The following is a 12,608-nucleotide window of genomic DNA, read 5'->3' as shown; positions in this document are numbered from 1 at the left end:
TGTACACACACAATCAACGCACACCCACATACACATCATTAATGCGTATAAGTAAATATTTCACAGATCAAAAAGAGAAATGCAACCTACAGAGCAAATTTAATTGGCATCCACACATTTCGAGCAACAGCCACTTCGACTTCAACCCCAACCAACTACAAAGATGCTTCCACAGTTGACTAAGTAAAATGAATTTTAAAATAGATACTCACAAATATTGTAGAAAATGTCAGCGGCGTCAACAGTACAGAGTGTTGCTAATTTACGTAATTATCTTATCCTTAGTTATCCCTTTTAATGACTAAATAAGTTCGAATTACTTTTATGCTTGGAAAAAGAGATAAACAAATTAAAGCTTGTGGCACAGCAAAGAGAAGACCAACAGCAGTAAAGGACAGCCAAAAGAGTAGAATAATATTATGCACATGGAGTACACTGAAATAAAAAACGAAAAAGAAAAAAAAAACGACTGAACTAAAAACAAATAAAACCAAAGATAAATGGTTTAATTTCTAAAATACACTGGAATGCGCAAATGCTTGCTGTTGCTAATGTTGTTGCCGCATTTGTTGTTTAATGTTCATCCTTTTAATTCTTGATATAGCCACAATCGCATTGCCCACAGCAAAACAGACAGCGGAGATATATGTATGTATGTATAAAAACAACCACAACTACTTGACGACAAACATTTCGAAGTAATCGCATTTGCTCAGCATAATAATGTATGGCAAATAGCAGCTCAACCAGAAACGGCAACAAGAAGAAGAAGAAGAACAACAATAACACCATTGCACCATAACAATGTTAATAAAGAAAATGGTGTGAAACCATCAACGTGCCAGGCAAGTGTCAGCGCATAAAAAGCAAAAGGTGCTAAGATTACTTAGTTTATTGAGGTGCGCAGAGGTGAACTGGAAGCCTGAACACTGCAACGGAGTTGATGAGTTGACCAGTGCGTTGCGAGTTGAAGTTCTACATATATACATACATAGATGTAGCTCAGGTTGCTGACGTTTTGATCAACGCAATAAATAAGTTAAGTAAAAAAGGTGACAGAGGAGAGGCCATCACTGAGTCAGCTTAGTTGGTGCTTGGGATTACACCGGAAAGTAGTAGGTACGGGAGTAAGCTTTTAGCTACACTCTAAAAAATGTTTGTTTAAATTTTCTCATATTTAGATAGATAACCAGTTTCATCTCTTAATGAATGCAAATTTACACACCGTGTTAATTAAGTTAAACACTGCTCGCTTACTGTTAAATAGTTATGTGTGACGTAAAACAAATTTAAAATTGGTTTATTGAATTCTAAACATTTATTGTTCACAATATCACATAAAACTTTAAAATTTGCGCTAAAAAATTTTTGTTTAAATTTACGCATACAAAGAATAGCAACCAGTTTATTCTCCTAATGTGTGCAAAATCAAACACTGTCTGTTTACTTTCACATACCAAATTTGTCTCGTAGAGCAAAATTACACACAAAATGGTTCAAATTGTGTAAATATGATCAGTTAATGTTTATTATTAGTAGAAAAGGTATTTCTGCTTTCAAAATGTTTGCAATTTTAAACATTTCATGTGTATATTTATGATTGTAGTTTAAACATCTCATTTCAATCAAATCTTGAACATCTTGGGCGTATATTTACACAGATTCTTTTTGAGAAATAGGCATTTTTCAGTAGTACTTTTACATGCACTTTTTAGAGTGTAGCTAGGGAATAATATTTTAAGTGAAAAAATGCTTCATTAAATTAATATAGAGTGAATGGTGTATGATAACCCATTTTCGAAAACTCACATTTATTCCATTCAAAATAATTTTTATTGGCTCTGAGTAGTTGATAACAGCATTGTACTTATTTACGACTATTCTAATTAACAATGGCCTTTCATGTGTCCCAAATTTTTTCGCACAACCAAATTTGATACTAAATCTAACATACATAAAGGGGTTTCCATTTTTAACTGACTTCAAAAAAGGAGAAAGTTATCAATTCGTCGGAATATTTTTTTGAATGTTATCGCATAACTTTGGACCACGTGAACCGATTTCTATAATTCTTTTTTTTTAAGAAAGGTGGTACCTCCGAAATGGTCCCATACTAATTTCGTTTAGATCCGATCATTGGGTCATGCAAGTTTCAGGTCTGGAAGAATTAGAGGTTTGATGTCTGAGGACAAATTTATTTTTTAAGTTGTGTCTGTAGTAGATAGTTGGAGCGAACTAAAATGCTCACACGACCTAGGTCGGCCAGTTCTTAAACGACGGACGTGAAACGTGTTTTTGTTTTAATTTACTTCAACTGGAACCAGCAACTTTCTCCGACCTTGCGTTAGGTTTAAATGAATCTTTCGAATACTCTAAATAGAATCTCTTCAGGAATCTACGGCAATATGAATTTTGTTTCGCCGACACAAATATTGACTTCCAAGTTGCTTTTTCTTTAGCCAAACTCATTTGCTCGGCGCCTAAACGAATATCCAGGCCCAAGTGGTGGGCCTGAAGCAAAATAAAGCAAAATAAAGTATGTTGGCAGGAATATGAAGCCTTTAACAGAAATCAGGAGAGTCCAAGCATTGACCAGACTGTCATAGCTTTGACTAGAATTGTGAGGCTATTACTGAAGAACTTTAATCAAATAAGTCTCCGGTGATCTTCTCATCGATTCGCGAAGAGACTGGTGCTAAATGGAGCAGAAGCTCTCGCGGGTATTTTACCTATTCAATTTCCCGACTGTACCAATGCTTCCGAGGACTCATCGAAAATTTTAAAGTCCTAGAATGGGTACAGATATTCTGTGTGGTTTTACAAAAAGGAAAGAATGCCGTACTGTCACCTCAGCTTCTTAATACACATATAGTTTTTTATAATTGCCTTAAATTATCTTCCAAATATTTGGTTGGGTTCTAACTGAACTCTGGTAACATCAACCAATTTTATCCTAAGAATTATGGGCCTACATATACATACGTCTCACCTCGTTTATGAAGACACATAAGCTTCGACAATCTCTATAGAGGCGTTAAACCAGCGGCTTATCAATGGGTCTAAAATCTTTCAAATTTTCCACGGAGTCAGTAAGAAGTCTCGAATAAGCCAAGCGGAGGCACCTATTGACTTATTTTACACAGAATAAAATATTTATTGTACAAAATTTAGATGCGTGTGAAAAGCATTTAAATCATCTGCTTTTAAATAATTAAAATAAGCATTCAGTATCTATTGAATACTTATTACTAGGTGTATTTCTAAAATCAGGGCATGATTTACAATAATCATATGTACATACATACAAATCGCATTTAAAACAACCGAGGTTTCCAACAGCATGCCAATAAAAAATTTCAAAACTCTTTCGTACAATTCCTCTTCACTTTTTTCCTGCTGGGCAAAGTTTGGCTGAACTATGTTAAATGAAGAAACGTTGCCTCTAAACAAATTACCATTTTAATTAGGCGAAAGAGCGCAAAGTTACAGTAGCATAACAAAAACAAATTCCTCTAAAATGAACAGAAAATGAAGCTTACAAAAATAAGTGTGAAACAACGAATGTAGAATTGTACAAAAAAAAAAGAATTAATAATAACATATAATATAGCAAAAAAGTTATAAAACAAGACAAATCACCAAACTGGTCAACGTCTGACTCCAGCGAGATAACAACAATGAAGCACAAATGGTGCTACTAAGCAGTTTATGTTTATTACGTACTTATGTATGTGTTGTACATTAGATTGCCTCTATGCATAGAAGAGGCCAACTCTCCTTGCGAGAGCAAACACCCATTGTCGAGTATATAGTTAATGCGTAATTTTCCATCCAGAAATTAGCAGATGAAATTGAAAAGAAAGGAAAGCAAAGCTTATAAACAGGGTTGCCAATTTTGTAAATTATTACCAAAATTGGTAGAAAATATTTGGGTTGATAAAAAGCTAATTTTTTCCATTTTGGTAGATTTTCGGTAAAGTGTTTTCTTTTAAAAACGAATAAAATTAAAAAAAAATGGACAGGTATCTAATAACATAGATACACTGATTATATATGTAAATATAAAAGAAATAAAAACACAAAAGACTGGCGGCAAAAAAAAAACTAAAAAAGTAACGGGAATTTTTAGCTGTATTTTGTTGCTTATACTTAAATTCCTTGAGCTATAAAACTGCATACCCAAATACGTACAAAAAGTTCTGAGTAAAAAGTTCGAAACTTAGACGACAATTTTTTGTAATTTTTCTAAATATTGTAACTAGCTTGTGTCCTTGATTTTTATGGGGTTGGTTAAAGTGCAAACAACATTTTTATGCGAAAAAAAAACAAAAAATTTTTTACTTGAAAAACATTGTGAATATGTAAGTTACTTATTAAAAAATTTTAGCTTTTATTGATGTAACCAAAAAAATAGAGAAAAACTATAGTTTTTATTCAAATAACTAAAAAAAAAATATTTTGTTTGTCAGTAGCAACCCTGCCACTAGGGAGTGTGAAAATAAAATTGCACGGTCAAGTAAAGCTAAGTGTCAGCCGATTTTTCTCTACTCACGGCTTAAAACAAAAAAATAGGGAAATGAGTCAAATGGCATGGTTTATGTTTGTTAAAAAGATATACAATTGTGTTCGATGACAGTTAAGTCAAGTCAAGTCAAGTTAAGTCAGATGAAGTTAAGTTATTCAATAGAGTATTTTATGGTTGTTTTGCTGAATAAAAATTATAACCACATAACTAGATAACCTCTTGAGCAGGCAGATGTAAGCAACCTTATTGTATCTACTTTAAGATCTTTCTTTTTTAGTTGAATTTGCTAGGGAGTACTTACCTTTAATATATCTTCGATGAATCGATCGTAAAGAAACGCGTTCAACTGAAAACAAAAAAGACAAAAAATGTATATAAAAATAATATGAACCACTTTCGTCTGTGTTGAATTTTCACGGCTGCTCTCCCTGCCACAATTATCTTTTCCTCTCTGTTGCATTTTGAAGTCCTTCCACAATTCAATTTTCAACATTTTCACGCAAATACAATTATTTTGCTTTGCTGCTTGCTTTCATGTTCACCAAACTATGAATGAGTATGGAAGTGCTATTACTTTGTTGTTATTCCTGTGCTTCTCGCCAATGCAATGCAAAGCAACGCAACGAACGGCTGGATCTTCATTGTGAGTGCACTTAAAGTTTCGTATGTATACGCAATAGTGCACAAACTGTCGACATTGGAAAGAGTAAAAACGAAGTAAAAAAAATATATGTATTACAAAAATAAAGACATATTAATGCGAGTTGCAAAAATTTTATATTGTTGCTCTTGGAAAGTTCTTCGGTATTTAGTTGCTGTTGCTGCTTAAGCGTAGCTTGTAACTCGCTTGTTGGCAGCTTAAAGTGACATAAATCACGGAAAAGTGTCGAAAAAATATTTGATCCAGTCAAGAGTGACAAAGAAATGTGAGATAGTAAAAAATGATGTTTGGAAAACTTTTGATACTACAGTTAAAATGCAGAATTTAACGGGATTTACCTGTCAACACTTTACGTTGCCGATAATGAGCGAAAGTTTCGATGGCTTGTTCTCTTCTGCCACGTTTAGCTTGAACTTCATTGTACAGCACAATTTAATAGGAAAGTGTATCGAGTGGACGCAAAAATTTTATTCAATGAAAGTCACTTATATTTATATATGAGATATTCTTTCTAAACGTTGCCATCCCCTACACATTTTTCTTTTAATTTAATTTTTTTTTAATTCGTAAAGAACTCAAGCTTACCAGTGCCGAGTGGCAAAATGACTTCAGGGCTCAATTTCATCGTCATCTCAAGCTCAACGTTGGTTTTTTAACTTACAATCCCCAATTTTTATCTTGATTTCAGATACAACGGGCAATTCTACGTTCAGGCACCATATCACATGTTGGGTCAATTTGCCCCTCAATATCAAAGACATAATAAAGTCGTTCTTCCTTTTCAATATTTTAATCATCAAGTTAATCCATTTAATATCTGAATGTAAATATCTAAAGTTTAATAAGAAATAATAAAATTTGTATCCCTGTGTAAAAAAAGATGTTATGAGCGAAATCATACAAAAATTGCTACATGTCAAATATTCGACACTAATTCAGCTCATTTAAAGCTATTTTAAGTTAGAACACAAAAAAAAATAATTACAAAATGTTTCTTTTGGAAGTCAATTTAAAGGTCTGATTGAATGAGAAGTTTCCTTGTCCTCAAAACCGACATTCAAAAGTAAAATTTTTGAACTTTTTTCTTTATTTTCTTTTTTTTGGAAAATAAAATTTAATACGTTATTCTTTTTTTGCGACCATGGCAATGGATTGCTTATCTCAGGGACAGTACAAATATGAATTTAAAGCCTTTTAAAAAACAGCATTGCATACTAGTTTCTGAAAAAAAGTAAAACATATTTTTGAAGGAGATTTTTAAAATCGCACATGGTTTGCTCACGTTGCCAAGAGTGCTCGAACGGAGACGCAGGAGTCGGAGTTCAGTATAGTTTTGCAATTAAAACTGGATTTCAGAAGAAGTCACTCTCATCGTGATAAATCTTTCGAAAAAAGGAGCAAAATATTTAACAAAATATGCTTGAACATGGTAAGAATTATCTAGTGTCAGATGCAGCTGACAAATATATTGAATACCAATAATCACCAATATGTGCAATATTTGAAAGAAATAAAAAAATCGGACGGGTTTACTTTTCTGTGGAATCGACTATATGTATAATGACTAGGGTGATTGAATCGGTTTTTCTAAACCGATTACCATTGGGGTTTTTTTTTGGTATCTATAGGCGCTTTTTTTTAATCTCTTGGCGAGAGGGGACGGTTTCTCTGCAAACCAAGCTTGACAAAGGATGACGGAAATTCGGTCCCAAATAAATTATTTTGCCACCCTGTCGGAAAAATCAGCCAAGACCAACACATGAAAAAAACCTTTACCCCAAAGCCCTGGAAAAAATCCAATAAAGCATTAAGAACGTTAAAATAAGACGTAACGTGAATTTTCTCATATTTTTTTTTTTGTTTACCTTTGATCTAAAAAAAACTTAAAACTTATTTTGCTTTGCTCTTTTCTAAATATAAGCTATCTTTGGTGTTAATGGATTTATTGTAATTTTTGTTCAGGACTTCATACCAGCATAAGAATTTTCACTGTATGGAAACTGTGTAAAACAAAACCGGTTTATCTGGTTTTTTTCTTAATTTGAAAATCGGGAACCAGGTCTTTTTAAATTAAATTTTTCAAAGAACCCGAAAACCGGTTTTGAAAAAGGCAAATAACTGAACACCTTAATAATGACTCTATGACACAAAAAACTTAAATTCAATAGTTATTATAAAGAATTAAAAGAAAATATTTGAGACTTTTTTATAATGCATGTCTACTGAAAAAACATTTAATTTTAAAGCGCAACGAAATCTTAAATTTGTTAGGAAAACTTTCGTACTACAACCGGAAGAGAAATTGCGCAAGGAAAAAGGCAGTGCATACAAGTTTGCTGATTATAATTTGAACAAATGTATGTATGTATGTATGTTCTCATTATGTTTAAAGCATCAGCCATTAACAACTAACTTCTCGTTCTATACTGAGCTGTAACATCTGCTACAACAACATTCGCTATTCAAACAAGACAATCCGCAACTTAAGTACACCTTTCTGTAGGCAACTCGCTTGCTCATTTTCCTTTCTCACACTGCTGCGATGTTTAATTTTTGTTTGTGTTCACTTTGGGTTGCTCTTGCTGCTCTTACTGTAGTATCATAGCCGCTGGGCCGAAGGTATTGTGTGATGTTTATTATTTCATTTACAGCTAACCGCTTTGTAGCGCTCGACGCCAACCCTAACCTACCTAATGCAAATACAATAGCAACGATAACAACAGCACAGCACAACAAACCGAGCAAACAATGTTTTAATACGAGTACAACTAATTCATAATTGCGTACTGTTGTTTTGCTAATGCCTGCTGTAACCGCTCGCTCCCCTTCTGTGCTACCACCTAATTAACTATGTAGTTATCCTTCCCATTGTTCGCTCGCTTTCTTAGCTATTTTTTATTTGCTGTGTTTTTTGTTAAGTTTCACAAAACTGCGATTTGCAGTACCTTCGCAACACACAGCGTATGCTGTCGGTCGTAACTGTCATTGTAAGTTGTTAGCTAGTAGTTGCCTGCGAAATTTCATTAAATTGTAATTAGCCAACATATTTATTGTACGGTATTGTGCGGGTTGTGGCATAGCACAGGAAGCATAGAAAAAACACTGAAAAGCTGGCAAAGCGCATCATTTGAAATAAAAATTAAAATATAGGAAAAATTTATACAAATTAAAATGTTGCACTGTTGTTTCATTTTGAAACGGAAATAATGAGGCGCACCAGCGCGAGCTTAATGAAATTTTAAGCAAAAAAAAATATATATATATGGACGAAAATTAAAACAGAATACCAAAAAAAAATTTAAAAATTTTAAATATTGCACCTTACCAACGAATGTGTAAAAAAAAAATTGTTTATACTATCGATTGCTACGAACAAGAAATTTTCGGTACTTTTCATAAATAAATAACCAAATAACCAAAACTTTTTTACCATTGGTAAACCAGTGTTGTCGCGAATCATTTTTAGTGGTAGCCAAATTCCTTTTAAAAAGGGCTAAAAAGAGCCTTGTGGCTAAAAATGGTAGCTAAATTTTTTAACTTACATACATACATACATATGTATAAAAAATGGCACATACACGACCCCAGCTTGCTGGCACTATCAAGAGATTGTACCATCAGGGTCGAGGCCACGGTTGCCGTTTTGATCTAAATGGACCAAATTTGGTCCATTTTATTTCGTTTGGTCCATTGGTCCAATTCTTTTTAATATGGTCCATTTCACAAGCCTTTGGTTAGGTTATTTTATCACCCTTACATTTCATGCAATAGTTTCGCGTTTTCAATTTTTTCTATTTAATAGATGAATATTTCGCACTATGTTGAATGTCGTCATCGTCAGTAAAAGTGACGATACGGCCATCGTGAGCCATGTCACTGATGCGCTGACAATCGTCGACAATGACGATGACGATATTCAGCATAGGGCCGATTGGCAACACATGCTGAAAGTGTGAACTCGCCTTGCCACTGAAAATCAAATTTGGCATGGCTAATCATCTGTCAAAGCACGCTTCAAAAAATATCGCGGTTTCTTGCTAATTTCAATTTCTCGGTGACCAATATTAAAGTTGCTGGCAAAAATATGGAAAGGTACCAAAACTTTTTTATAATAGCATTTAGCTCATTGAAATAATATTCGATTTCAATCTAAAAGATATTAAGTATCTTGAAATTATTACACCACATAAAGTTCTTTCTGATACTGATGTACATATGTATCAATTTTGCCGCTACTCGACCAATTTCCTGCATGATTGAATTTCAATTTCGCAAATTGAGGCTGAGTGAGCGGCAACTTCAAAAACTGTACCAATAAAGAACGTTTTTGGTTTCAAGTAAGTTTGATTAAAAATGCATTGGGTAAATTTGGAGAATTGTGTGATTTAGTTCATAACATTTTTAGTCTGGCTCGCAGTTCCGCAGCAGCTGAGCGCAAATTTTTTGATTTAGATAAAAACGAAATTAAGAAGCAAATTATAATTTAAAACTTTAAATAGTATAATGTTAATAATATATAATTGTAATGCACTTTGGATGCAATATAAAAAAAAATCGTTATAAAAATTTAATTGGCATATTTTCTTGATAAAGAGGAGTAAACTCCACTCAATTTCCCGATGTAATAAAAATTGGTAAATTTTTTACCATTTGGTCCATTTTTTGGACCGAAAAATAAATTGAAAATGGCAACCGTGGTCGAGGTATATAACATACCAGCATCCTGGTACAATATTTATTTCTTTACAAATAAGGCCCAGAAAAGAGCGAAATGATTAGAGCCGAAATTTCATAATTTTTTCACAAACACGCCTTTGACTCATATAGTATATAGTGCAAGAAATTTCCGGTAAAATACTTTTTACTTAAAAAATTAGCTAATTTCACCACTCATAACATCAGCACGCTGGTACAATCATAAAATTTTCAAATCGTTTTTGATGTCGCACTCGCAGCTTGTACAATCACACCGCAAGAACATACCCGGTCAATCGGCTCGCACCAACACTTGATTTCGCCAGCATGCTGGAATCATCTATGGGCCCTTTAACAAATTAAGCATAAATATTAGGGCTGTTTTAAAGTATAGTTAAATCGCTAATAGATAAGGCCCTAACCCTTTTATAGTTTGTGTAAAAACGTAAGAAACAAAAATACATATATACACACATAGTGTCTTTCTTAGATTAAAAATTCATCTCTTACGTAAATGAAAAAATTAGATCAAATTAAGCATACCGTCATTCTGCAAAACCGGGTAATTGAAATTTGCTACCAAAAATAGGATTTGCTCACACAAGCTCTTGGCCCAATCCTTATCCACTCGTCCTGAAATATTCTAGCCAGAAATGCGATTGCTTTATAAAAAAAAGAACCATTTTGAAATATGAGTGTTTTTAAGCTCTAGAAAATAATTTCTACAAGTTCACATACGCGGTTTTGCATTTTGTTGATACGCGGTTTTGTACTTTAAACGACGATATGTCAATTTTTCATGTCAAGGATGAATATATTTTCCAAAGACCTAAAAAAGAGTTAGTGGCAATTTTAAATTTATGTGGCCAAAAAAAGTATGTGGTAGCTAAATCTAGTCACCAATCGGCAACACTGCTCGCAACACGAAGATCAGATTTTATGTTGCTCAACATTTTATTATGTTAATCAACATTAAATTCAACAGAATTTCCCGCTGTGAGAAGCGTTTCTACATTCCGTGGGGTAAGTTTTTCAACGATGTTAATTTTTCGGCCACGAATAGTTTCGACTTTCAATTTACACCTTCTCTATCAATCTAAGTTCTCTGCCACCACTCTACGTATATAAAAGCTCTCAAACTGATCACAGTTTGTGTGTAATATTTTACTAATTTAACAAACACTGTTGGCTGTAAGCATTTCCGACTCGCTCCTAAATTCATGCCACGAAACTAAATTAACTTTTGTGTTAAGTGATGATTTATAAGGGGGATATCAATTAGGATGAAATAAAGGGGGACCAATAACAAACTCTACTGATGCAAAGCTTCTAACACGCATAAATAAAAAAGCGTTGTAAAAAGACAGCTACAAAGGCTATACAGATATCATAAAACGATTTAAATGTATACATACATATAATTCTTTAACTTTTTTGAATTCACTCACCTTATAACTTGTGCCTACTTAGACAGACCAAGATAGTTACCAATTACACATAAATCTAGAAAAAAAATCAACGCTTTTGCTTGGGCCGGCCCAAGCCACTCGCGCACCGCATCGAGACTGCTATATCGCCACGAAAACTAACAAAAAACACTGCTCGCACGAATATTTATCTAGTTTGCTTATTAAAGCAATTAGTTTTCTCAAATTTAAAGAAAATTATACACTTTTCACTACTTTGATCGAGAATTTTAGAATTTTCACACACTCGACGGAAGCAACCGCGGCACTGTTGAAATGGCGTCGGAAATTTAGTTAAGCGCAGAGGTGTATTTACCAGTGTTGCCAGAACTTTTTGGGTTTACCGGCTAAATTGGCAAAAAAACCGGCTAAAAACGGCTAAACTGTTTCAACTAAATTTCACATGATTTATTTTTAATAAATCATAAGTAGAAAGACTAGTTCTTGGAGATAAGTGGCAAATTCAAGCTGGAAAAAATTTTACCAGCAAGAATTTGTAATTAGGAAAAACGTATGATTGTGGCATATGGTTGAATTTTTTGTCGACGATAATTTGAATAAACAGGTTCATAAAATTTAAAAATTTAAAAACTTGAGCGATTTTAAAATGGAAAATTTAAGTAAATACTTTCAATGATTTGAAACGTTATCGGAATGCAATCTCAACCGAAGTCGATATAGGAAACCCGACAGTTACTACGACAAAGAAATTGGAACGGATGTTGAAGAAAGTCAGACTAACAAGAAATATACATGTAGAGGATCTTTTTTTTGCCCCTCTGAAAGAATTTTATGTTTGAAATGCAACCGTGGACACTAGCGTTCGTGCAAAAATTTGCAAGTTTCTCTACTTGAGTGGGAATTTGGGAGCATGTTAACGCGTGTTAAGCAAACAGTGAAACAATTTGTTATTTTCTAAGTTTGCGAATAAAACTCATTCATAATAAACATTTTATGAAAAAAAATCCCCGCTACGGCCTTCTTTAGAAAAAATATATTCGTTTAAAATAAAAAATAAGCGAAATCGGCTTAATTTTATATAACCCTGCCTGTCGTGAAAATTTTATTCCCGATAAGGCTAGTAGCCATTTCCAACAGCTTTTGGATCGCTTAGTCAAATATGGAAACATATATTTGAATTTTAAGAATAAGCAAGGTAAATAGCAAAATCGGCTAGAAACGGCTAATTTTTTTTACAAAACGGCTAACAAATCGGCTTCCGGCTAAACCGAAATTTCTCCGGCTGTTTTCTATCGCAACC

General features: G+C 33.4%; 1 long non-coding RNA gene across 1 annotated transcript in view; it reads left to right on the top strand.

Annotated features, from left to right (window-relative positions):
- Nucleotides 1–1,178: 1,178 nt before the first annotated feature.
- LOC108361411 (uncharacterized) overlaps nt 1,179–12,608 on the top strand; it is a 19,202-nt gene continuing 7,772 nt past the window's right edge. Inside the window, exons 1-2 of the long non-coding RNA XR_001847292.1 lie at nt 1,179–1,258; nt 6,220–6,226. This is a non-coding gene — a long non-coding RNA (uncharacterized LOC108361411). The remainder of the gene's footprint in view (nt 1,259–6,219; nt 6,227–12,608) is intronic.

The sequence above is a fragment of the Rhagoletis zephyria genome, unplaced genomic scaffold, assembly GCF_001687245.7.
Source record: "Rhagoletis zephyria isolate East Lansing unplaced genomic scaffold, Rhagoletis_zephyria_1.1 Rzeph_scaffold_00759, whole genome shotgun sequence".
Lineage (NCBI taxonomy): Eukaryota > Metazoa > Arthropoda > Insecta > Diptera > Tephritidae > Rhagoletis > Rhagoletis zephyria.
The sequence above is the reverse complement of the archived record's forward strand: the minus strand, read 5'-3'. Positions and strand labels throughout refer to the sequence as shown.